General features: G+C 40.6%; 1 protein-coding gene and 1 pseudogene across 3 annotated transcripts in view; one reads left to right on the top strand and one right to left on the bottom strand.

Moving 5' to 3' along the window:
• The first annotated feature begins 5,800 nt into the window (after positions 1 to 5,800).
• The window catches only part of CDKL5 (cyclin dependent kinase like 5), a 178,556-nt gene continuing 160,929 nt past the window's right edge, over positions 5,801 to 23,427 (top strand). For 2 of the 3 annotated variants that reach the window (XM_070365949.1, XM_070365951.1), the window contains exons 1-2: positions 5,801 to 5,917; positions 10,858 to 10,936. The gene's annotated coding sequence lies outside the window, so the exon portion shown is untranslated. The remainder of the gene's footprint in view (positions 5,918 to 10,857; positions 10,937 to 23,427) is intronic. The other variant, XM_070365950.1, reaches the window with a different exon arrangement.
• Positions 18,665 to 19,381, bottom strand: LOC138986382 (large ribosomal subunit protein uL30-like; annotated as a pseudogene).

The following is a 23,427-nucleotide window of genomic DNA, read 5'->3' on the forward strand; positions in this document are numbered from 1 at the left end:
CTCCATTATCTTATTAGATATTCCTCTTGAAATAAAAAGCTCTTCTATACCAGTATCAGCATCTATTAGCACAGCCACACTCCAGCTCCCTGGATACCACTGATCTCAGATGATCTGAGCGTTCTAGACTAAGGTAGACCAGGGAATCCACAGCCTTCCTAGTGGATTGAAAATGGGGCAGGGAAAGGGGGTGGGTTGGAGGAGGCTTCTAGATTGACTGTTGTCTGAGAGGATTTTAAAAATAGCCAAGTTTCAGGCTTCTTCCTAGAAGGTTTATATTTCTCCAAGAAAATCCCCTATCAATTGTGGAGTCCATAATATTCATTGCTATTTATGCTGCCAGCCTGTGGTTGAAGAACATTTCCTAAGATGGCTGTCATTCTGTAAGATACAGTTCTGTAAAATGGGTATAATAATAAAAAAATAAAATGGGTATAATAATATTCTTAGCTGAGGGACATACTCTGGTCACCCAGCAAGGTCTTCCTAGCACTCACCTCCACCTGCCTGAGGCCACTTATTGTGATTGCTTGGGACTCTTTGCCTGAGGTTCTTTCCCAGGCTGTGGGAGCATATTTTGCCTGCATCTTGGGAGAACTGAAAATTCTGGAGAGTTATTGCCTGGAAGAACTTCCAGAACGGTGGAGAAATACCCAAGCTTCTCATCTTCTGGGAGAGGAGAAGCTTCTCCGTGATCTCCTGGAACTCCCTGGCCTATCCTGAACTCCAATCGCCTACAGAAGTAACTGGCTTGATATCACACCTATTATTGGCTTCCTTCTCTTCCCTGTCTCACTTGCCCATGCTCTTGGGATCAGTTCTCAAAACTATGAACACTTGGATCCTTGTGTCAGGGTCTGCTTTTGGGGAAAACCAAACTAAGATATCACTCATAGGGTTGACGTGAGGGTTGGAAGAAATGGTGTATGTACAATGCCTGTCATAATATAATAACAGTAGCTAACATTTCTTGACCAGTTTCTTAGAATCAGTACTGCTTTAAACACTTTACATGAATTAATTCATCTAACCCTGTGTTAATCTTCATAAACAACCTGTTAGTATTACTCTACTACGGATGAGATTGAGACACAGAGAAGGTAACTTGCTCAAGATCACACACTATTCAAACCACTGAAATCATTATTCAAGCAGTAAACACGGCAATATTCTTTCAGGATGGTTCTTTGAGTTATTGGAGCTCTAACTTATTGAGTTGACTTTTGGAAATTTTGGCTTGTTTTCTGTGTATTATTGACAAATGGATAACAATATTTTGAGAGATACTTTTTTCCTGTTGCCTCTGCTTAGGAGGGCTTCTGTAGGGAAAGTGACAGATAGATCTGTGAGGGGGGATTTATACATGTCATTCAGATGCCCTCTACATAGAGGTCAACTACATCCAAGATGGGGGGAGGAAATGAGGAGAGCAGGGGACAATGTTCATGGGTTATTAAGAGAAAAACTGATGGTTCCTTCTCCCCTCTACTTCCTACAAACCCCAGTTTTGGTTGTGGGGAGTGAGGGCTGGTATGGGAACTGATCAGGCCCTCAAAGGAGCTGGAGTAGACAGGAACAAGGGCGGACCACACAGCCTGATCACTTCAGGTCCCTCAAGCCACAATCCTAGCAGGTGATGATGGTGATGGAAAAAGGGGGAGAGGGATGGGATTTAATTCAAACACAACATTCAAGTAGACTAAATTGATTTTTGATAGCTACAAAAACACAGGAGTCAGAAAAACTGTCCAAAATGTTAAGGGACACAAAGGGCAAATTTGCTGTAAAAACATGGCTCAACGTAGTCACTGAAAAAAAAGAAATTGCTTCCAGTTTATACCCCACAGAATTGAGCCTGCTCAACAATATAAAGTCCTTACTATAAGCCAGGTACTCTGCGGAGCATTTCACAAATAGTCATTCACATAGATCTGTAAGGTGATCACTATTATCATTTGTCATCATCCCCATTTTACAGGGGAGGAAACTGAGGCACAGAGAAGTTGAGCAATTTGCCTAAGGATATAATTAGAGCTGGCATTTGATCACAGGCAATCTGGCTCCCAAGTCTATGGTTTTAGCCATTAAAGCCACACTGCCTTGCCAACCATCCACTTTCATATGGCATTCTATTCTGATGTGGTTTTTCCCTCTTAGGTCTTTTGAGGCTGACATTTCTCTTCTGTCTACCCTGTTTGTGGCTAAACTTAGTGCCTGGAAGACAGGAATAGAGGTTTTTAATAGTTTAAACTGAGGTACTGGACTTGCATTTCTAAAATGACATTTTCCCAAATGGTATGAACTTTAAACAAAAACATGTAAGATCTGACGGTCTGATTTAAGCTCTGAACAGGGCCAGTGAATAACTAATGCTGACCTCTTCTGACAAACAAATTTACACATTGATTTGATTTTTAACTTTTTCTCCTAGATCTTAATTGCCTTATGAGGTTTAGGCCCAGATAGGCATTTCATAAATGCTTTTTGACAATGATTAGAAAGCTTATTTAGTCTTCAAGACTTGTTTCACATATATCCAGGGTAGAAATGTCTTACATATCTATGACTACTTGTTCATTTATTATTGAGAGCCATACTAAGTAGCACACATGGATGCTTCTGAGGCATCCGATAGAAACTCAAATCCAAACTTCAAGAAAAGGTAGAATTTGTTTCATCAGACAAGTCAGTGGTGTCATTAAGAAGCCAATTTTTTTTCCTTTCTTTTTTTTTTTTCAACTCTGCCTTATTTATATAGGCTTTGATCTAAGTCTGATTTTCCTCCTAGTAACAAAATGGCTGCCAGTAGCACCTGGGATATATGCTTCCTTATTCATCCAGCAGGATAGACAGGGAAAACCTCTGTTTCAAACCATAGGCTAAGTCCTTTCCTTTAGTCTAGTTGGGCCATATGTTGATTGGCTAAGAGAAATAAGCTCCCACTGCCCTGGAAACATGGATACCTGAACACAGTTGCAGTTCTATTAGTAGAAAGAAGGAGCAAATAAATGCTGAGGAGGTTCTGAAGCTGTTTCTTCATCTGGAAAAAAGTGACCTATCAGAGAATCTTGCAGAGAATCATAAGGCTCAGAGATTATGTAGGGTTGCCAGATTTAACAAAGAAAAATAGAGAATTCTCAGTTAAATTTGAATTTCAGATATACAGCAAATAATTTTTAGGATGAGTATGCACACCTTTTTCTACAAACACTACAAATTTATACACTGATTTGGTTTTTAAGCTTTTCTCCCAGATACTGATTGTGTTATGAGGTCTGGCACCAGAGGGGCCTTAAAAAATTTTTTTTTCTCTTTTGACAGTGATTAGAAAGCTTATTTAGCCCTCTACCCTTGTACCACATGTATCTAGGATAAAAATACACACTTCTACTAAAAAATTATTCATTGTTTATCTGAAATTCAAATTTAACAAGCCTCCTGTATTTTATCTGGCAACTCTAAATGTATGCAAAGTTCTTGGCACATAGCAGGCATTCATTCAGTGTTAAGTATTAGTGTTCTTTCTAAATAAGAAAAGAGCTCAGTTAAATGGCAGCATGGTGCTTTTTAACTCTTATGAACATAGAAAATATATGCTGTTGATCAAAATTGCAATTCACTGAACAAGATGTGACTCGAAGAACCCCTTCTGCTGCTAAGTCACTTCAGTCGTGTCCGACTCTGTGCAACCCCATAGACGGCAGCCCACCAGGCTCCCCTGTCCCTGGGATTCTCCAGGCAAGAACACTGGAGTGGGTTGCCATTTCCTTCTCCAATGTATGAAAGTGAAAAGTAAAAGTGAAGTTGCCAGTTGTATCTGACTCTTAGCGACCCCATGGACTGCAGCCTACCAGGCTCCTCAGTCCATGGGATTTTCCAGGCAAGAGTACTGGAGTGGGGTGCCATTGCCTTCTTGGAGAACCCCTTCAATCAGTCCATTGTCAACCTTGTACGTTAGTGCCTTTGTCCCAGGAATTGTAGCAGCATTACCTTTGAATCAAATGAAGGCTGGTTTATTTGTATAGATTCAGAATAAAATAAGGAAAAGCCAATAACTAAGTATCTGGTGCTACAGGTTCAATTTAGTTTTAAGTGGTAATATTAGATGCTTTATCATGTGCCATCCCATGTATGCAAATATGACCTTCCTCTTAGGGACCTTTTATTCTGAATCTATACAAATAAACCAGTCTTCATTTGATTCAAAGGTAATGCTGCTACAATTCCTGGGACAAAGGCACTAACGTACAAGGTTGACAATGGACTGATTGCCGTAGGAATTCTAGCTCCACTTGGGTGAAGCTTGAGGTCACAGCAACTGTTACTTTGCATCTGGAGGTGGCATGAAACTCTGCAAAGCTCTCTGCTGTTGCCTCTGACTCCATTTTCCCTCACTGCTCATTCACTATTCCTACCTATAAAATTTTCTAATATGCTTCCTGAGAAGCTGAAGGGAAAGCAGGCACCTTCATTTCCTCATCAAATATTCACCATATTATGAAAAAGAAAACCCTACTGACTGGGCACTGAACGGTCAAATCCAGCATATTGTTACATATTGTTACCAGATTCACAACAGGAATAGATCAAGTGGATTTTATCCAAGATATCTAACTCCCGTTACAGTACAGTACTGAGTATTTCTAATTTGGTGGCTGTTATGATCTCATACACTGCTTATTTTCTTTGCTTTTCCTATAAACCAGAAAAAAAAAATCTATTTTTCCCGTTTGTTTTTGAAGTGGGAATTATTATGCAGCTTTACATAGATTAGTCTGCAATGTCTTTAAAAGTATTGTCTCAGATTTCCAGAAGTGGCATTGGAAATGTATCTCCTTCCATTTCATCACCTCTTCATTCTTGTTGGAAGCCTGATCCATAGTAGGTATTAAGATCTTTACATTTCTACTGGTTGGGCGATGACTTCATTGCTTTCATGCCAGCTGGGGAATCTTGTGTGACTGAGCACTGGACCGAAGCAGAACTGTGGGTTAGTTGCTGCCGCCGCAACAGCCGTTTGCATGTATCCATCTGCTGTGGAAGGAATCCTCAGGCTACTAGTTCTTTGCACCTAAATCACCCAAGGGATCGCAGGCTGATGGACGAGCGTATGTGTGAATGTGTGTGTGTGAGCACGGGCAGCTGCAACAGTTGGGCACCAGCAGCAATGGATTTCGATATGATTTTTACCAACAACGGAGATAAACCATCCTCCATCCTTTATTTCCAAGCAGTGCCTCGGTTTCCGCCCCAAATGTGCTCTACCCTCTCTTCTCCGATCCCTCCCTCCCCCCGCACGTGTCCCTACGGAGGGAGGCCAGGATAACTGCGCTGCAGGCAGGATTCCCCCTGTTTTTCCGCAGTGACAGGCGGATTCCCGGGCCTCCTCGGCCCCCCACCCCCGCAGCCGCCCCTTTCTCAGTCACGATCTTCCCCCTCATCTCCTCCTCCCTTCGTCAGCTTGCGGCTCGGTCCCGCCCCTCCCAGCCGCTCAGCCCAGGTTGCTAGGGCCTGGCGGGGCAACCAAACGTGGCGCGCGAGGAGGCGCGGCGCGCGCGTACGCGCGCAGACGAGCTTATACGGGGAACCAGCAGTCTACTGCTTTGGGGACCAGAGCACGAGCCGTGCAGGCGGGGCGCACGAGCCCGAGACCGAGGACGAGCGCTCTCTCCTTATTGGTTCCAATCAGAAGTGGGCGGGACGGAGGAGGGAACCTGTCAGAGTCTGAGACGCTTCTCCATTGGTCCGAATTGGACGGTTGGGGCGGGGCAGTTAGCAAATTAGGCTGCGCGTTGCCTGAGCGAGAGGGCGGGGTCGAGGGCTTCGATTAGTTGTCGCTGCCGCTGGGGAAGGTAAAGCGGTGACGGCGGCCTCAGGAGCTGTGGGGTCCCCGGCTGGAGGTGGGGAACTCGGCGGGGTGAGTAGTCTCGTTGCCACCCGCTCGCCAAGCCTCCTTGTCCTTACATCGGCCCCGTGCCCACCCAGCTTCTCCTGAGAGAGGAGACCCACCCGGTCCCCCCGGGCAGACGTGAGAAGGGGCGGTGGCGCGGGTCCGCTCAGAACAGGGCGACGCGGCGAGGGCACCCCAGTCTAGAGTGGTTCCTCCTCAGCGCCCCATTGCGCCGCTGGAAGGGCTTCCCCACCGAGGGGCTAGGGCTGTGTTTTGGGGTGTAGGGAGACGGGAGGGTATGAGGAGGGGCGGCGGGTCGAGGCCGTCTCGCGGGGCTCCTCTGAGCGGCCGGTCTGCGGCATCCCCGCCCCATCGCCCCCGCGGCACGCGCTCCCCCGGGCTTGCGGCGAGGGAAGCCCCTTCCCGCCGGCGCTGAGGAGGAGCCTGAGCGCCAGAGCCCCCCTCTCGAGTTCCGTGGGAGTTCGGGACCCGCCGGGGACTGCGAGCTTGGCCCCGGCCCTGCTGACCTTGGCTGCCTGCGAGGGTGGGCTAGCGACCCTCCGCCTGCCCCGCGGCTCCTCTACCTTCCCCCGAACAAGTTTCAGGCGTCGTTACGAAGTTCAAGACTAGCATAGTGGGGAGAAGCAGAAACTGGCCCCTTCCCAGACCTTCGTACCCTTTGGACCCTCATAGAAATTTAAATCCTAGGGTTTGGAACCATTTCCCAGAACGAACAGGTTCTGCTCGCATTGACACGTTCTGTGCCCACGTTGGGGGAAAAAATAACCTGAACATTTTCAGTGTAAAGGCAGATCTTCCTTGAGGGTTTTGTTTTTCGCTTCACTTGAGTGTTAAAGCACAGATGCCTGAAAAAGAAAAGCCTGACCTTAGTATCTCCACAGTGAGATTAGACGGATGCTGTGATATTTAAATAGTTGCAGATCAGTGTTCTGTTGATTGAAATTTAAGCTGATTTTAGAAAGTATCGCAGAAACGGAATAATTTCTTTCCATGCATCTGAATTAGGTTTGTTTGGATGTAATGGTTTATGTAGTTAATGTAAAGGATTACACAGATTAATTTGCCCAGGGGCATTTGGCCGAAACAGCAGACATAAATATCAATATGTATAGAATAGAATTATCCTTTTAGGTAGCATCTGCTGGAATATTTCCAGGTTGTTCCTCTTGCTGTAGGGTTACCAAAAAAAACATCTTTACCGAGGCTATTCGAAATTACAGGTGAATGACATTTAGATGTAAATTTGTTTTTAATTTCTTTAAGTGTCATAAAATGTGAAGAACCTATGTTTACTTGTCCCTGTATATTTAATGTTGAAGGGGGGGTAGTATAATCTTATATTTAACAATCCAGTTAGGGTCCATTAAGAATAATTTTTAAAAAAGGTGTGCCTCTTTTTGAGAACATGATAGTTGAGTACCTTAGCAATCCTTTACATTTCTATAATAAAAGTACTATTTTAGGTTGAGCATTTTTGGCCGTTGACTCTGGATCGGGAGTAAGGAAGCCTGCAGCAGTATTACCAGTTTGACACCGCCAGTGGGTGTTTCTGTTGACAAATGCAGAGAAGAGAACATTTGGGAAGGAAACCTTTTTTTTTTCAGGAGGGTGGGGGTGGGTGAGGGGGTAAGGAGCGGGAAGAGAGAAGCTGTAGAACTAAAGCTTCCAGCACAGTGTATGCTGAGCATTTCACAAGTACAAGGAAACCTAATTAGGAGAAAAAAATTCGGTTTGGAAATAATAGAGCTCCAAAAGAGGAATGCTGAATAAAGTTAATAATCACAAGTGTTAAATAATCTACCATTTCAGAGGGGTTGGAGAGTCTTCAGTTGGAGAAAGTGTCAAATCCCTTTGAGTTGTCTGGCCTTCTAACCTAATCAATGCAAGGATTTATTTGATATATATATAGAAAGCACTTCAGTATTCTGATTTTGCTTATTTGGGAAGTTTTCTGAGCCTAGTTTTTTTTAAAAACAACAACAACAACAAAATTTGGTATATTAAAAAAATAATTAGACATAAGCCTTCTTTCTCTAGAGAGGATTCCTTTTTTCTCCTGTTCAGATTTATAATTTATTCCTGATTGAGGGCTTGTGGTAGGGGTTTTTACCCCTTTATCTCAGGTTTTTTTTTTTTTTTTTTTTACTTATGCAAGTTCCTTGCGCTAAACATGCCATTATTTTCATTGTAATTTTCTAGGAGTCATTTAAATCAGAGTGTGGCATCCACAGTATTCCCTGGGGTTTTAAAAGAAAAGGCTCCCATTGAGGGAAATTGCAGGGCCATCTCGCACAGATGAGTAATAGAAGGTTGACTGATTGCGAATCAGATGTATTCTGTTCCAGATATGCTGCATTTAATGAGAACCAGATTTTACTTGGTATTTCTACTTTGAAGGTGCGGTATTGTTACATTGTAAACCGAAATACAGAGATGGAGAAATCCCTTCAAGTATGCCTCCCCCCCCCACCCCCCAGCCTTGCTTCATCACTGTGTCTAAGAATCTGCGAGAAACTCTTTCAACAATAGTTGCATTGTTGGAAATGACAGTGGCTTCTGTTGCAGAAATTTAACCTTTCATTATGATTTATGTTTCAATTTACTTTGTGATAGAAAATTCCATTGTATCTGAGAATATGGCTGTAGGAATTTGTAAGGAGGTGAGCAGAGAAAAGAAGCCTTCTTCAGTGTGTCTGTTAAAAATCCACCTTTTTAGCTTGATAACTTTGGTGGTTATCTGCTTTCTTTCTAGTGGATATTAGCAAGTATGTTAACAAAGTATCAGTACTTCATTTTTGGCTGTTAGTGTGGCAATATGACTTTATCATGTAATAGATTGATGTCAGATAGTAGCAGAAGGCATTTAAGAACAAACGAATCCACATACTTAAATTCCAAATGTGAGGGGAATCCTTTAGGTAACCGTTAATTTTACAAGAATAGCAGAATTTGAAGTATTAAGTCACTTTTAAATAGAAAAGACTGTTTACTCAGAACTTGAAATTTAGAATTTTAGATTCTGAAGTTTTAATTTCTGGCAACATCGAATTTCTTGATGGAGACAGAACCTCAAAGATTCTTGAATATCTGATGATGGAAGCAGTTGGGTCACATATTTCAACTTGAGAAAATAATGTAATTAAAAGATTATATTTTTCTGTTTGGGAGGGTTTTCCAATTTACTTTCAGTCTTAAACTCAGCATTAGAACTATTTTGTTGGGGATGCATCACTTTAGTGTTTGGATTTAAATTCTTGATCGTTTCTAGAATGTTTCCTTTCTATAGATCAGTGCTTGGAAGAGTGGATTATTCAAAGATGTGGCCTCATTTCCCATTCGCCTTTGTACAATTACTTCTTAATACTGCCGCGTGAACCTGGGTACAATTCTGTCAGTGGGAAATGAAAGCTGTGAGTGAGGACCTTCCACCTGAAGAGTCTGATAACATTTAGAGAATTCCGATTTGGGAATTAACAGAAATTTATTTTTATGCATTAGGTTAAAGGACTTAGCCCATTTCAGGTCTTTGGAATTGATTGTCAGCATTTTGAATTAAGCTCTTAGAAACATTTGTGTCTGAGATAGTTCTAATTAGGATCAAATTTGGGGTGTGGTTTCTCTGTTCGGCAGTCTTCTCTATAATAATTAAATTCTAATATTCTATTTATTGAGCCTTACTGAATACTAGGTACTATGGCAAATACTTTTTTTGCATGGATATAGTAATATGTGTGTATGTGTGTTCTCATAACATTCCTATGAAGTAGATATTTTTCTTATATCCTGTGGTACACTTGACCAAATGGGCTGAGGGAGAGAAAATATTTTACCCAGATTACCCAGCTAGTCAGCAGCTGAGGCAAAACTTCCATTGAAACCGGTCTGACTTGAAGGTGTGCTCTTCAAACCTATGCTTTCTTCTTCTCTTGAGGAATCCGATTTCCCAAACATGTTTTGAGCTCCTGCTGCTCCTGGGGTGGTTACTCAAGGTATAAATATGCTTCCTGGAGTTCATAGGCTACATTGGCAAGGCTTTCTGACCTTTAGTCACATGGGAGGCTGGACTCAGCTCCATTGGTACTGATGGATTAGGACGACTGCAAGTTCAGACTTTTCTCAGAGGGTCGTTAATTCTGTTTCTCATAAATGAAGGTTGTACATAATTCATGTTCCATTTTAACTTTTGACTGACTTTGATTAAATTTGCTACAGTAATAAAGGCTGTGAAGTTATTCTGTGAATTTAGTTTTGTGGTTTAGATACACTTTTTTTGCCACTTTATTTTTTAATTGAAGGATAATTGCTTAACAGAATTTTGTTGTTTCCTGTCAGACATCAACAAGAATCAGCCATAGATACACTTTTGAAGTAAAATGGCAGCCATTACAATCTGCAAATAGGTGTCTCTTCTGTAACTGTAATGATGTCAGTGAAACAAAATTTGGAGGTGAAGTCTACAGAGATATGTTATTGATGTTGGTTAACAGTATGTAGGAGTTGCGAGTCTGAAAAAAATTTTTCTACTTGAAAGTAGAATTTTCTGTTAAAGTTGTGTGTGTGTGTGTGTGTTTAAGCAAGACCCATCCTTAAGAGAGCTACAGTTGCTTAGCTCAAAGGAACCCTCACAGGTCAATGTTAGGGAGGAAAGGGACTTAATTAACATCTTATTCTGTCATTGAGAATCACTTTTGATGGTTATTAAAGTTAGAAAGGAGCTATGAATATTGTAGAACCTCAGGGCTGGAAATCACCTCACCCAAAGCAGGAAGGACAGTTGTTCTACCAAGATGGAACCTACACATAAACGTTGTGGATTTCTTTAGCAAGTACGGATTTTAAATATGCATTTTTAATAGTTTTATCGAGGTATACTTTACATACCATAAAATTCATGTTTTAAGAGTTTAAGAGTACCGTTCAATGATTTTTTGTTTTTTTTTTTTTAGATTTATGGAGCTGTATAACCATCACTGCAATCCAATTTTGGAAAATTTCCATTACCCCAAAAAGATCTCACCCACCAACGTGCGTTTTTTTTAACCTTATTTACTTGCTTCCACCTAGATCCTTTTATCATCAGGCACTGATAAACTAAATTATGTAGATTTTAAAAGATATGTCTTTAAAAAATATCTTCTTATATGTATTACAATTTCTTAGTACTTTTTGTATATTCAAAAGTTTTGCCTAAACATAATACATAGAAGAATATAAAAGGTAGTACTGCAAGTGCCATCCATTATCTTGTCTTTGTGGTTTTAATTTGATTCTGTTTTGATCTTTTTTAAACCAGTAAATAAAATACAGCACTCTTAGTGATATGTTGGAAAACAGGAATAAGAAATCAAGGTAAAAATAATATAATTTTTGTTGGGCAAGAAAAAATTCCTTTAGGATTTAAGACCAAGGACAAAATAATTGGTTTTCTTGATTTTAAGCCAATAACCTTGTGCATTTTATTGTTTGAGCTCTAATCCCCCTTGAGAGATCCATGCCTACAGTGCATGCTGGAGAGCAGGCTTCATTAAATTCAGGTATGCAAACGCATTGTCTACCTTTTGCATTACTTCAGACTGGATTGTTGAGGGATTTAGAAATATTTTAACCTGCAAGGTACTGTAGCTGCTTTTTCCTGCCTGCATCGTTGTTTTTTTTTTTTTTTGGTTTTTTTTTTGGTTGTTGTTGTTTTTTAAAATTACCCTCAAGGGTAGCCAGAAGAATTAAAGCTCCCTTGGGAACAAGTTGTACTGGAAGGGTGGAATTCTACCCCTTTGGTTCCCAGGTGCTCTCTTTGCTGCCTGTTTTGCACGTATAGATGGACACTGCTGATAGGATAGCTTGGGGATGTTATTTTTTAGGTACACATGATAGGGGAATGCAATGGTTTGGTTGTAGGTAAAGTGTTTTGGAAACAAACTTTCATTGCTTTTAGATGAACATTTCTCTATGGAAAGTGATCCTTACAATTTGCCAGGCAAATCAATACCTCTTTGGTGGGTTGTATTTGGATTTTTAATAACAAACAGAAAGGACACAGCATTACTCTGATAATAATAGTTTACTGTAAATTCAGTCATAACTGGCTTGAAATAATTTTACTTAAAAAAAAAACACCCGTTTAATTGCTATGATTGTGGTATTCTGTTGTTATTTTGCATTCTTTCCTAAGAGAAAGGCCTGATATCAAATATTAACAAATCAAGTGCTTTCTGACCTATTTGATTTAGAGGAAAGTAGTGATTTTGAAAGTAACAACTTTGGTTTCTGGAAGTTAGTTAACAAAACATATGGATGAATACATTATTTTTTTTTTGTTTAAGACTGCTTTAAATTATTTTAGATAAGTTGCAGTTTTAGATCTCAGTTTTAGATTTTGTACTATGCCTAAGGATTAGGTTCTTGGCAGCTTGTAAAATCATATTATAATAATCAGATTAAGTACACATATACACACACACACACACACACTCATGGGAGGAAGATAAAGCAAGTTAAAAAAGGTGCTAAGTACCAGTTGAAGAAAGCTTACTGACTTGGATTTGCTCCATTATGCTGATATTGGCCAAGAGTAGTAGAAACGATAGTTTTCTGATGAATAGAATCTTTGGGAGATTACGAAAGCTGGTTCAGGTATTACGTATCCTCGAATTTATCCACATACCCTACCCTGCTTTTGTCAGTCACTAGTGAAACGTTTTAGGGCTTCCTGGGTGGCTCAGTGGTAAAGAACCTACTTGCAATGCAGGAGATGTGGGTTTGATCCCTGGGTCAGGAAGATTCCTGGAGAAGGAAATGGCAACCCACTCTAGTATTCTTGCCTGGGAAAGCCCATGGACAGAGGTGCCTGCAGGGCTACAGTCTGTGGGGTCACAAAAGAATTGGACATGACTGAGCAACTGAGGATGCACACACAGTGGGATGTTTGGAAAAGATTGAAGGCAGGAAGAGAAGGGGGCCACTGATGATGAGACAGTTGGATGGTATCACCGACTCAATGGACATGAGTTTGAGCAAACTCCAGGAGATAGTGAAAGACAGGGAAGGAAGCCTGGCATGCTGCAGTTCATGGGGTCGCAAAGGGTCGGACATGACTTAGCAACTGAACAACAACAACAATTTTTACTGGTAATATTACCATTAAAATTTGAGATTAGCATTGCAAAGGAAAAGAAAAAGTTTTATTTTAATTGTTAAAAATTTCAAATAGTTGAGGTAGAACAAAAGCTAATTTTGTGCTAATTGGTGTTTCGTAATTTATTATTTCTTTCTAAGGTTACCTGTCTTACATCCTGAGACTCTGCCCTTCATTTAGCAAATACTTAATGAGTATCTGCTGGGTACCAAACTGTAATAGAGTGATGCATCAAAGGGAAGTAGGTCCTCAAAGACTCTATGGGCTTGAAATGGAGGCAGAGGAGAAGTACCAGGCACTAGCAGTGTAGGGGGATCTGCCATGTGGGGAGCAGGTAGGAAGGCCATGGTGAAGAGGTAACATTAAGTGGGACCTGAAGGATGAGAAGGGCATGGTTTAGTTGGGAAACTAAGTTTTCCTGGCAGAAAGTGCAAATGCCCTCAGGCAAGGTGAGAGCTAGAGGCTTTTGAAAAACTGTACCTTTTAAAGAACTGAAAGAAATCCAGAAAGGCTGGAAAGTAGAGAAGCAGGTGATGACGCAGAAGTAGACAGGGGCCCGGTTTTGAAAAGGCTTAGTAGGCCATCTGCTGGGTTTTTGAACTTGTCCTAAGCCTCCTGGGAAGCTATTGAAGGTTTTAAGTAGGGATATGACAGGAAATGCCACAAAAAACAAGAGTTTTAGCTCAATGAAACCTTGATGATTTACCAAAAAGGTCATAATTGCTACAAGGTAAAATATTCTTTCCTCATCTCTTTAAAAATTTTGCAGCTGCTTTCTTCCATCGTCATCTGTGATACTCTTTTCATTGTTTTTATAGAAATTACCTTCAGTTTTCTAAAGGCTCCCCCTTTTCTTTTATCCTTCACCAGTCTGTTAACCTTATATAGGAATGTCATTTCTATTTATAACTGAGTTAAAATTTTTTTCTAACAGTTTTAGCTCTCTTCCATATTTAAACTTAAGACTCTTTGCTGGTTTTTTCCCCCCAGACATCTTTAATCTACTGAAGATTTTAATGAAACATTTTGCTAAATATCAACATTAAATTTGCTTTGTTCTTTTCTTTCCTCAAATACAATATTTTATGTCTAGTTTAATATTTTTCAGCACTTAGGCTGTTTCATATTTAAGGAAATCTGATTCGAGCACCTCCAGTGTTTTTAGAGAATTTTATTAATAATATTTAGAAGCACTAATCTTTAGCAAGAGTATCATTTTCAAATCTGGTTCACATTCTGTGGCTTTGCCATCTTTGATATTTAACTGGTCTCTGTTGAGCTTCTTATTTTCAAGTGAGCTTATATGTATAAAAGTGCTCCACAGATTTTATTTTATATATCCTGATTTGTTTCTTTCTCCTTCTACAATATGTATCCCTACATGCTCAGCTCATTTTTGGAAATCCTCAACTATGCTAAGTTTTCCTTGCCTTGATGACTGAACAAGCATTCATCCAGGGCTTCCTTGGTGTAAAGAGGTTGGTTTGTGACAGTATACAATGCCATTGTGCACTTCCCTTTCATGGATGCAAAGAATAACCACAGCATCACCTCCTTCTTCAGATATTTCCTTTGCAATCTACATTGTGATGCAGTCTCTATAACTTAGCTCGCTCTGGCCTTTCTGAATCATTTTATACCTGTATTCTTTCCTTGTTGATTTTTTCCCCCCTCATGCTGGTAACCTGAAGAGTTTACAGTGGTTTTGTGTCATAACTATTTTCACTTCCTATCCAGCCCAGGACATTTATTTTTAAAGAGTTGCCTCATTTTAGAGTTTGATGTTTCTGTGCTGGTGGTTTCTTTGCCATCCACAGTGACTGCCCTTGATTTGGAGCTGTGTTTTCCAGTCTGTCTCTCTCTGCACAGCTGGTAAAGGAAGGCCATACGTGTCTTTCTTTGGCTGCCTTTACAATACGGTGATGATTTGGGTATCTTGGCATCACTGTGTAGGCAACTGAAAGGGTATCAGCGTCATGGTAAGTGCTGGAGATACAAAGCCAGGCTGTGGTGTTGTGCCCTTTTATGGAGTTTTAAGAACAGAACCCCTCCTTTTATGGAGTTTTAAGAACAGAGTGATATGCCCATTTAGATGGGGAAACACAGGGTGCTGTTACTCTAGGCCAGAAGAGGTGTGTTTAATGCAGACTTAAGGGAACTGAGAACGGTAATGACTCCTATGTATTTGTGAAGAGTCTTAAAGGAGGCCCAGAATGCCATGTGGAGGGAAGGGATTTTCTGGTAGACCATGTTATTCAAAAACATGGATCTGAGAAAAGCAGATAAAGCTGGGTGAATAGCAAGAAATGACATGGATTTATATATTGCATGCCTTGCTTTGAAGCCTTGACCCCAGCTATATCCCAGGATCTTAGTTTTCTTTCTTTGTGGCCTTTTTCTGTTCATTTTCACTTTCGCCTGAGAGTATACATAGGAAATACTAAAGCTGGAGTTTAAATAGGGCTGGGCCTTTGGTAAAATGGATAAGCAGATGGTATCGGTTTTCTACATGTAGGCTCCCTGGAGGCATGGAGTGTTGCCTGTTGTCGCCTCAGCATCTAGTGCATTGCCTGGCACAGAGGAAGTGCTCAGTAAACATTGCTCTTATGAAATTTGTTTCTTTTTCTGCCCCCCATTTCCTCCCATCAGTGCTTTCTTCCTCATTCAGTTGGTTTCTCTGTCAGGTACCTGTCTAGTGGATCTTCCTCTCTGCTCACCCCATAGATGTGCTTGTCCTGTAGTCTAGTCACTCGTCTTGAACATAACTGTTATAATTGGATCTGTGTTGGTGTGTAACTAAGTGCCAATGGCTCTCTCTGTGGGACTCCTCAAACTTCTGTCATCATTTACAGTGTGGTAGATGAAGGGGAAGCAAGAGTTGACAACTGTAAGAATGACATTTCTTTAAATTTTTTCATGATTTGTTGTATGAATTCATAGAAGTGCTGAGTTCTGTTCCATTATAAACCTGTGTGTGTGCATTGCATGTTTGTATATATCTGCATTGTACCTTACTTAACGTTAAGCAAAACCAACATTCAGTGAAGATGTTTGCTTATTTTATTATGTAGCTTCACCCCACTCCCCCATTACTGCTGAGGTTCCTCAGATTGGAACGCTGGTTTTAAATGTGGTACCACATTGAAATAAAATATTTGTCTTATAGAAGGGCTCTCTAGGATGCAATGACTTCACCGAAGGATCTACCATACAATAATAGTTGGTTAGTTAGGTGGAAAGTTTTTTTAAAAAAATTATTAATTTATTTTCTTTTTAGCATGCCATAGCTCAGATGGTAAAGAATCTGCCTGCAATGTAGGAGACTCAGGTTTGATCTCTGGGTTCGGAAGATCCCTTGGAGAAGGGAATGGGTACCCACTCCAGTATTCTTGCCTGGAGATTTCCAAAGATGGAGGAACCTGGTAGTCTACAGGCTGTAGACTATAGGTCCATGGGGTTGCAAAGAATCGGACATGACTGAGTGACTAACACACACACAGTAGACTTTTAAATATCCTCTCTACATTTTGATAATTTTTCATATTATAGGTCCCACATTCTCAAGAAAACTCATCTCCAGTCTCTTTTACAGCTAGGGTACAAGCTTGTAACCTGGGCTTGACCAGTCATTTACACAGAGTGAGACTCGTATGTAAAATCACCGTATTGTAAAGGCAGCCAAAGAAAGACACGTATGGCCTTCCTTTACCAGCTGTGCAGAGAGAGACAGACTGGAAAACACAGCTCCAAATCAAGGGCAGTCACTGTGGATGGCAAAGAAACCACCAGCACAGAAACATCAAACTCTAAAATGAGGCAACTCTTTAATGTAAAGGTGAGCATTGTGAGGGAGCCATCATGTGTAGTTGAATTGCTGACCTGGTGATCATGTTGACAAAGGTGCTTGCTGGTGGCAGCGCTAATGGAATTCAGTCTCAGTGGTATTGGTACTCGGTGGTGACAATAATTTTTTTGTTTGTTTTTATCTTACTATTCTCTGATCATCTAGGATTTGTGTTGTTTTTGTTTTTTGTTGTTCATTCACTAAGTCATGTCTGACTCTTTGTGACCCCATGGACTGCGGCACGCCAGGCTTTACGTCCTTCACTGTCTCCCAGAATTGACTCAGACTCATCTCCATTAAGTCAGTGATGCCATCAAACCATCTCATCCTCTGTTGCCCGCTTCTCCTCTTGCCTTCAATCTTTCCCAGCATCAGGTCTTTTCCAATGAGTCAGCTCTTTTCATCAGGTGGCCAAAGTATTGGAGCTTCAGCATCAGTCCTTCCAGTGAATATTCAGAGTTGATTTCCTTTAGAATTGACTAGTTGGATCTCCTTGCTGTCCAAAGGATTCTCAAGAGTCTTCTCCAGAACCACAGTTTGAAAGCATCAGTTCTTCAGTGCTCAGTCTTTACTGTTACCTCTCAAATCTATACATGACTACTGGAAAAACCATAGCTTTGACTGGACAGACCTTTGTTGGCAAAGTAATGTCTCTGCTTTTTAATATGCTGTCTAGGTTTGTCAAGGCTTTCCTTCCAAGGACCAAGTGTCTTTTAATTTCATCACTGCATTGACTGTCTGCAGTGATTTTGGAGCCCAAGAAAATAAAATCTGTCACTGTTTCCACTTTCTCCCCATCTGTTTGCCATGAAGTGTTGGGACTGGATGCCATGATCTTAGTTTTGTGAATATTGAGTTGTAAACCAGCATTTTCACTCTCCTTTCACCTTCATCAATAGGCTCTTTAATTCCTCTTCACTTTCTGTCCTTAAAGTGGTATCATCTGTTAAGTGTATCATCTGAGGTTTTTGATAAGGTGTGTCCTCTGTATCATCTGTTAAAGTATGTCATCTGAGGTTTTTGATAAGGTTTTTGATAAGGTGTATCATCTGTATCATCTGTTAAAGTATATCATCTGAGGTTTTTGATACTTCTCCTGGCAAGAGAATCGTGTTAGGGATTTGTGTTCCATGTCTTATATTAACTTTGGAATATTTTCAGCCATTGTTTCTTCAAATATTTCTTTTGTCCCATTCTTTCTTCTTTTTCTGATTCCAGTTATATTAGAACCTATGTTGCACACTTCTTGAAAGTCCTGTTTGTTCTGTTCTTCACTTCTTTTCTCTCAATGTTTTTGGTTCGGGTAGTTTCTACTGACTTATCTTCAACTTCACTGATTCTTTCCCTGGCTCAGTTAAGTTTACTAATGAGCCCGTTGAAGGCATTTTTTATTTCTCTCTTTTTATTTAATTTTTAGCACTTTCATTTTATGCTTTCTTATATTTTACATTAATCTGCTGAGTTACCAATCCAATTTTGCATGTTCTCCTTTTGGGTTAGAGCTCTAAACATGTTACTCATAGTATTTTAACTTTGATTCTAGGTATTTCCAACATCAGATTCTGTGTCTCATTCTGAGTTCTGACATATCCTTTGTCTTTTCTGAGTGTTGTTTTTCCTCTGCTTTTTCTTATGCCTTGTGATTTTTTTTTTTTTATTGTAAGCCTGACTTATTTTGTAGAACAGTGGAGACTGAGCTGCAATTTTTTTTTTTCAGTTTGAAAGCAATCACTGTTTAATAACTGACCAGATTACAGAAATACTCATGGTAGATACCTTAGTTCATCCTTCTAATAATAGCCTATTGATCTGGCCTTCCCTGTTGCCAGCATCTCTACATTCTACAAAATGGTTGATCTTTTTCTTCATGCCACCTCATGGAGAAGATGATTTGAGGGGCCATGGAAAGTTGTTTGCTTCTTTTAAATGATTTTCAACAGTATGGGATCTCGTGGATCAGCTCCTCCATGCAGATGATGCCATATTTACCAAGAGATTGAGCAGTCAATGCGTTATCTGTCAGGGCAATTAAATTTTTGTTGATTTTTGTCATAACCATGCTTGTTGATCAATTCACTTACTGACTTCAGGTTTGGGTACCCCTCCTATGCAACATATGGTTCCACAGTCCTCAGCATGTTAATTGAAGCCATGTTGAGCTTCACACAGGTGCCACTGAAGAGCTGATGGAGGCAAAGAAGCTGCCACACCCTCTGGACCTTTGGGCTCACACCATTGATACCTCTCTGATCCTGATAACAAATGCCAGTTGGATTCCACGGGTATGTAGAAGTTAATGACTTTTCTTGTCATCCTAGCCATTCGAATCTCAGTTCTGCCTGTATTCCTTGTGATGGTGCTCAGCTTTTTCATAAATAAGCTTCCTCCTTGCCTTTCAAAGCATCTTTTGGGCACTTCTTTCTCAGGCGCTTGTGTTTAAGCTCTGTGAAATTTTTTCACTTTTTCTTAAGAGTTTTGGCACAGCAGGAACCTTTTTTTCCCTTCTCTTCTGCACCCTCCATTTTTCTAGCTGGAAAAGAGCTGAAGTGCATAATTTTTATGTCTGTAAACGGGCACATCTTTCCTTGTGTGAGGCCTTTGGTTCAGGGATTTGAGTTAATCTAGTTGGGAGTTGAACTTGTTTTAAGTTTGGTTGCTATTGTACTTCAGGCTTCAAATTCTTAGTTTGTGATTAGGGTGGGGGTTGGTTTATTTTATTGAGTGTCAGGTCTTGCTTCAGAACTGTGACTTGGATCTCCTTACGTGCTCTTGGTCTTCTCTGGTCCCTCTGCTGGCAGTACTCTGCTGTTTACTTGTTATTGAAAGTAGGTTAGCTTAGAGGTGGGGAGTGGTGGTGGGATGTGGCCTTTTGTTCTGATTAAACCTCTGGCTTGGGCTTGCAGCACTGTCCCAAGGACATGCCCTTCCCCTAGCTATTATGTGGGCTCAGTGTATAGTCCTGCCCTTCTCCCAGGGTGTCCACCCCTTCCCTCAGTTGCAGCAAGTTTTAACCAGTGCTTTAAGGACAGAAGCACTGACACTAAATCCCCTACATACATTTTGAGAGCATGTTCCTAAGTCCAACAGAGTTAGCCTAGGTACCCAGCTAACACAATCGGCTTCATAGTACCATACTGTAATAGGTTTATAATACTTTTCACACAAATAATACATAAAAAACAAGCAAGCACAAAAAGTAAAGAAAATATTTAAAATCTTTCAGGATAGTATCTCGAAGAGCACAGTAGTACAGTACAACAGCTGGGCTACAGAGGCTGGCATCGAGTGGACACAGAAGGAGTTCCTGACTGGAGGAGGGAGAGCAGGTGGCAGAGCTGAGGGATCGTCAGCAACAGGAGACCGAGGGCAAGCTGCAGCTTTCACTCGTGCCTGATGGCGATGGAACACATGTTCGCGTCTTTGAAGGAAGGAAACGTGAAGATTCGTATGTAGGGAACTTACTTTCACAAGTGAAGGTTTTTCTTCCCCAGTGGAGGTGCAAGGGAAGGATCTGGGTGGACATGTTGTTCCTGAGGTGCTGCTGCATTTCCCTTCCCCCAAGTCTGCGTCACAATGGGCACTCCACAGTGGACACATCACAAAGGGCTCTTTGGGGTGGAGGGGTTGGTGGGGGAAGATCTTGCAGAAGGCTGAGGTCATCCCAATTTCAGTGGCCTCCATTGGTTTCACACTGTTCCTTCAGCAAGCCTCATCAGGCTTTTTGTCACTTTGCTGTTTATTCTAGCTGAATTCCTCTTGTCAGTGGCCACCTGGAGTCGACCCCAAGTGAGCACAAGGTTGTCTCCTCTCTCCTTGCAGGCTCTTTCTCTCTCTCCGAAGATTTTGAGCCAATTGATTGTTTTGTGATGGGTTTCAAGAAAGTCATGACTTTGAAATTAGTGCAGCTCTTTTTTGTTGTGAGGGCAGGCAGCTATGTTCTTCCAGCTTTCCTATTCCAGGGTGGAAGACAGAAGTTTGGTTACCCTTAGAATTTTTACATGCACATTTAACTAAATCAAAGCTTGATTATTATTCCTATCCTCTCAAATAAGACAAAGATTTTAGTATGGCTTACCTTTTAACCTTCATCACCTCTCTTCCGTCTTAGTTATTTATGCTTTGGTTTTGCCTTGTGGAAGCCACCTTAAGTCTGTAAAATAGTGAATATTTACCCAATATATTTCCCAAATTTCTTTGCTCACCATTCTTGATTCACTCCATTTCTTCCTTTGGGTTTAGTTTTCTTCTTATAAAGAATGTTCTTAAAGTAGTTCTTTTGCTAAAAGCCTATTAGTAGAAAACTTGATGTTCTTGGTGTTTCTGCAAGTGTCTTTACTTCACTTTTTCTCTTGAATGATTGTTGAGATGGGCACAGAATTTATGTTGACAGTTACTCCCTTAGCACATTATTGATGTTATTTTCTTGTCTTTTGGCAAGTCTTATTTATTAATGAGAAGACTTTAGTCAGTTCAGGTGTAATTTCTTTGTAGCTAAGTATCTTTTCTCTTGGGCTACCTTTAAGATTTTTTTCCTTATATTTGATTTTTTTTGCAGTTTCTTGGTGACATCTCTAGATGTGGATTTGTTTTCATTTATCCTATTTTTTTTTTTGGTGTACACTGTCAGCCTGAAAACTCATGACACCTTAAATTGTGGAAAAAATTTTAGATATTATTTTTTAAAATAATGCTTCTTCTCCATTTTCCACTTCTAAAACCCTTATCGAGATATATGTTGGAATTTTTCATTGTGTTCCTTAAAGTTTCTTTTATATTTTCACTTCTGGGTGATTTTTTGACATCTGCCTTACAATTCACTAATTTCTGTTTAGCTGTGTCCAGTCTACTGGTTAATACATTTATTGAGAATTTTCATTGAAAACATTTGACTGTATTTTTAAATATAAAAGTTTTTGTGTTTTCTTTCAAATCTGCTTCTTAATTTTCATTAGGACTTTTTCTTGTCTTTTCTTTGAACATTTAAAAATATAGTTATGTTTGTTTCCTTTGGATTATTTTCTGAGCTGTAGTTCTTGAGAAATGAAATCTCCCATTTGTCTCCCCTCCAAGTTTTGCTTATTTCTTTGTGTGGTTCACAACATTTGACAATTTGGGTATTGTGGGATGCTCCTTTGGATAGTTTTGTGTTTGTCTTGATGGGACCCTTTGGGTTCACTGCTCCTGGAGAGTTTTTGATCTCTTCTCAGATTATTGGCTTCTGACATCTGGAGAATGATGTGAATTTGGACTTCATATCTGTGGTAGAGGAAAGACTTGGGTTTTCCATTTTGCTTTGCTCACTCTTACACTCAGCTCTGGGTTGCTGTGTGTAGCTTTTCTTTTATTTATCTAAGGCAGCCCTTCATTTGATATTTCATAGCTTTATGTTGGTGCTTCATTTCCAGCTTTTTTCTCATGCACAGAATTGAGGTATCTCCAGTTTCCTGGTATCATATTCATTGAGTTTGCAGTCCTTGGTTTAGAGGGTAGAAGTGAGCAGGTCTTTGTCCTGTTGTCCTGTGAAGAATCTCATTTAACAAGCTCTTGTCTTTGCAGGCACTCCTTTCTATTCAACTGTTCCTGGCTATAGGTCAGAAAGTAGTTCATCCTTTTAAGAACCAGGAAGTAGTTGCAACCACCACAGGCATCCTCTAACTTGAACAGATAATTTACAGAAAGTTCATTTAGATGTCAATTATGTTGAACACAGTTCCTGTTATCTGATATGAACTATGTTAATTTTAAAAAATGGGTTAGTTTCCCAGATACCCTCAGGAGTCTAGTCTTTCCATGATGCATTGGAATTTGTGTAGACTTGTGAGGTCTTTGGTATTGTAATCAGCAGGTGGGTGATTTCTGTGGGGAAAAGCATTTTAACCTTCTCAGGGAGAGAACAGAGTATTAGTTTTCTCTGGGGTGACCTGCCAGGACTGGTCCCTGTTAATTTTTACAAACCTTAACCACTGTTCTCAAGCCTGCCACTAAATCATCACCACGCATACTCAGCACACAGCCTTATCTCCACTCAGTTGAGAATATTGAGGGCCTTCTGGCTGATTTTCTCCAGTTTCTGGCACCATCTGCAGATTTATCATCCCCTTTCTCTCCAGAGCTGCCCTTTCCCCTGTCTCTGAGGATGAGGTGCTTCTGCTGCTGTTTTGAGGCCAGTTCCTTGGTTGGCGCCTTCAACTTCAGTGCTGCTGCTTTGGCAGTCTTTTTTCATCAGTTATTCTTCCTCCACATCCTGTATCCCAGTGGCTCACAACTAGAGTTGGTCCAGATTTTGCCCCCAGGGGACAGTGTCTGGAAACATTTTTGATCGTCACAACTGGAGTGGTAGCCTGTGTGTTACTGGCATCTGGTGAGTAGAGGCCAGGGATGATGCTAAACACTTCACAGTGCACAGCGCCCGGCAGCAAAGGATGACCTGCTCCAAAATGTCTGTGGTGCTGAGGTTCAGTAACCTTGCTATATCCTTAGAGTCTTCCTTTTTATTTTTTTGCCCATTATGTTATTCCTAAGGTTCTTATCCTAGAAAAC

The sequence above is a fragment of the Bos mutus genome, chromosome X (genome assembly GCF_027580195.1).
Source record: "Bos mutus isolate GX-2022 chromosome X, NWIPB_WYAK_1.1, whole genome shotgun sequence".
Taxonomy (NCBI): Eukaryota; Metazoa; Chordata; class Mammalia; order Artiodactyla; family Bovidae; genus Bos; species Bos mutus.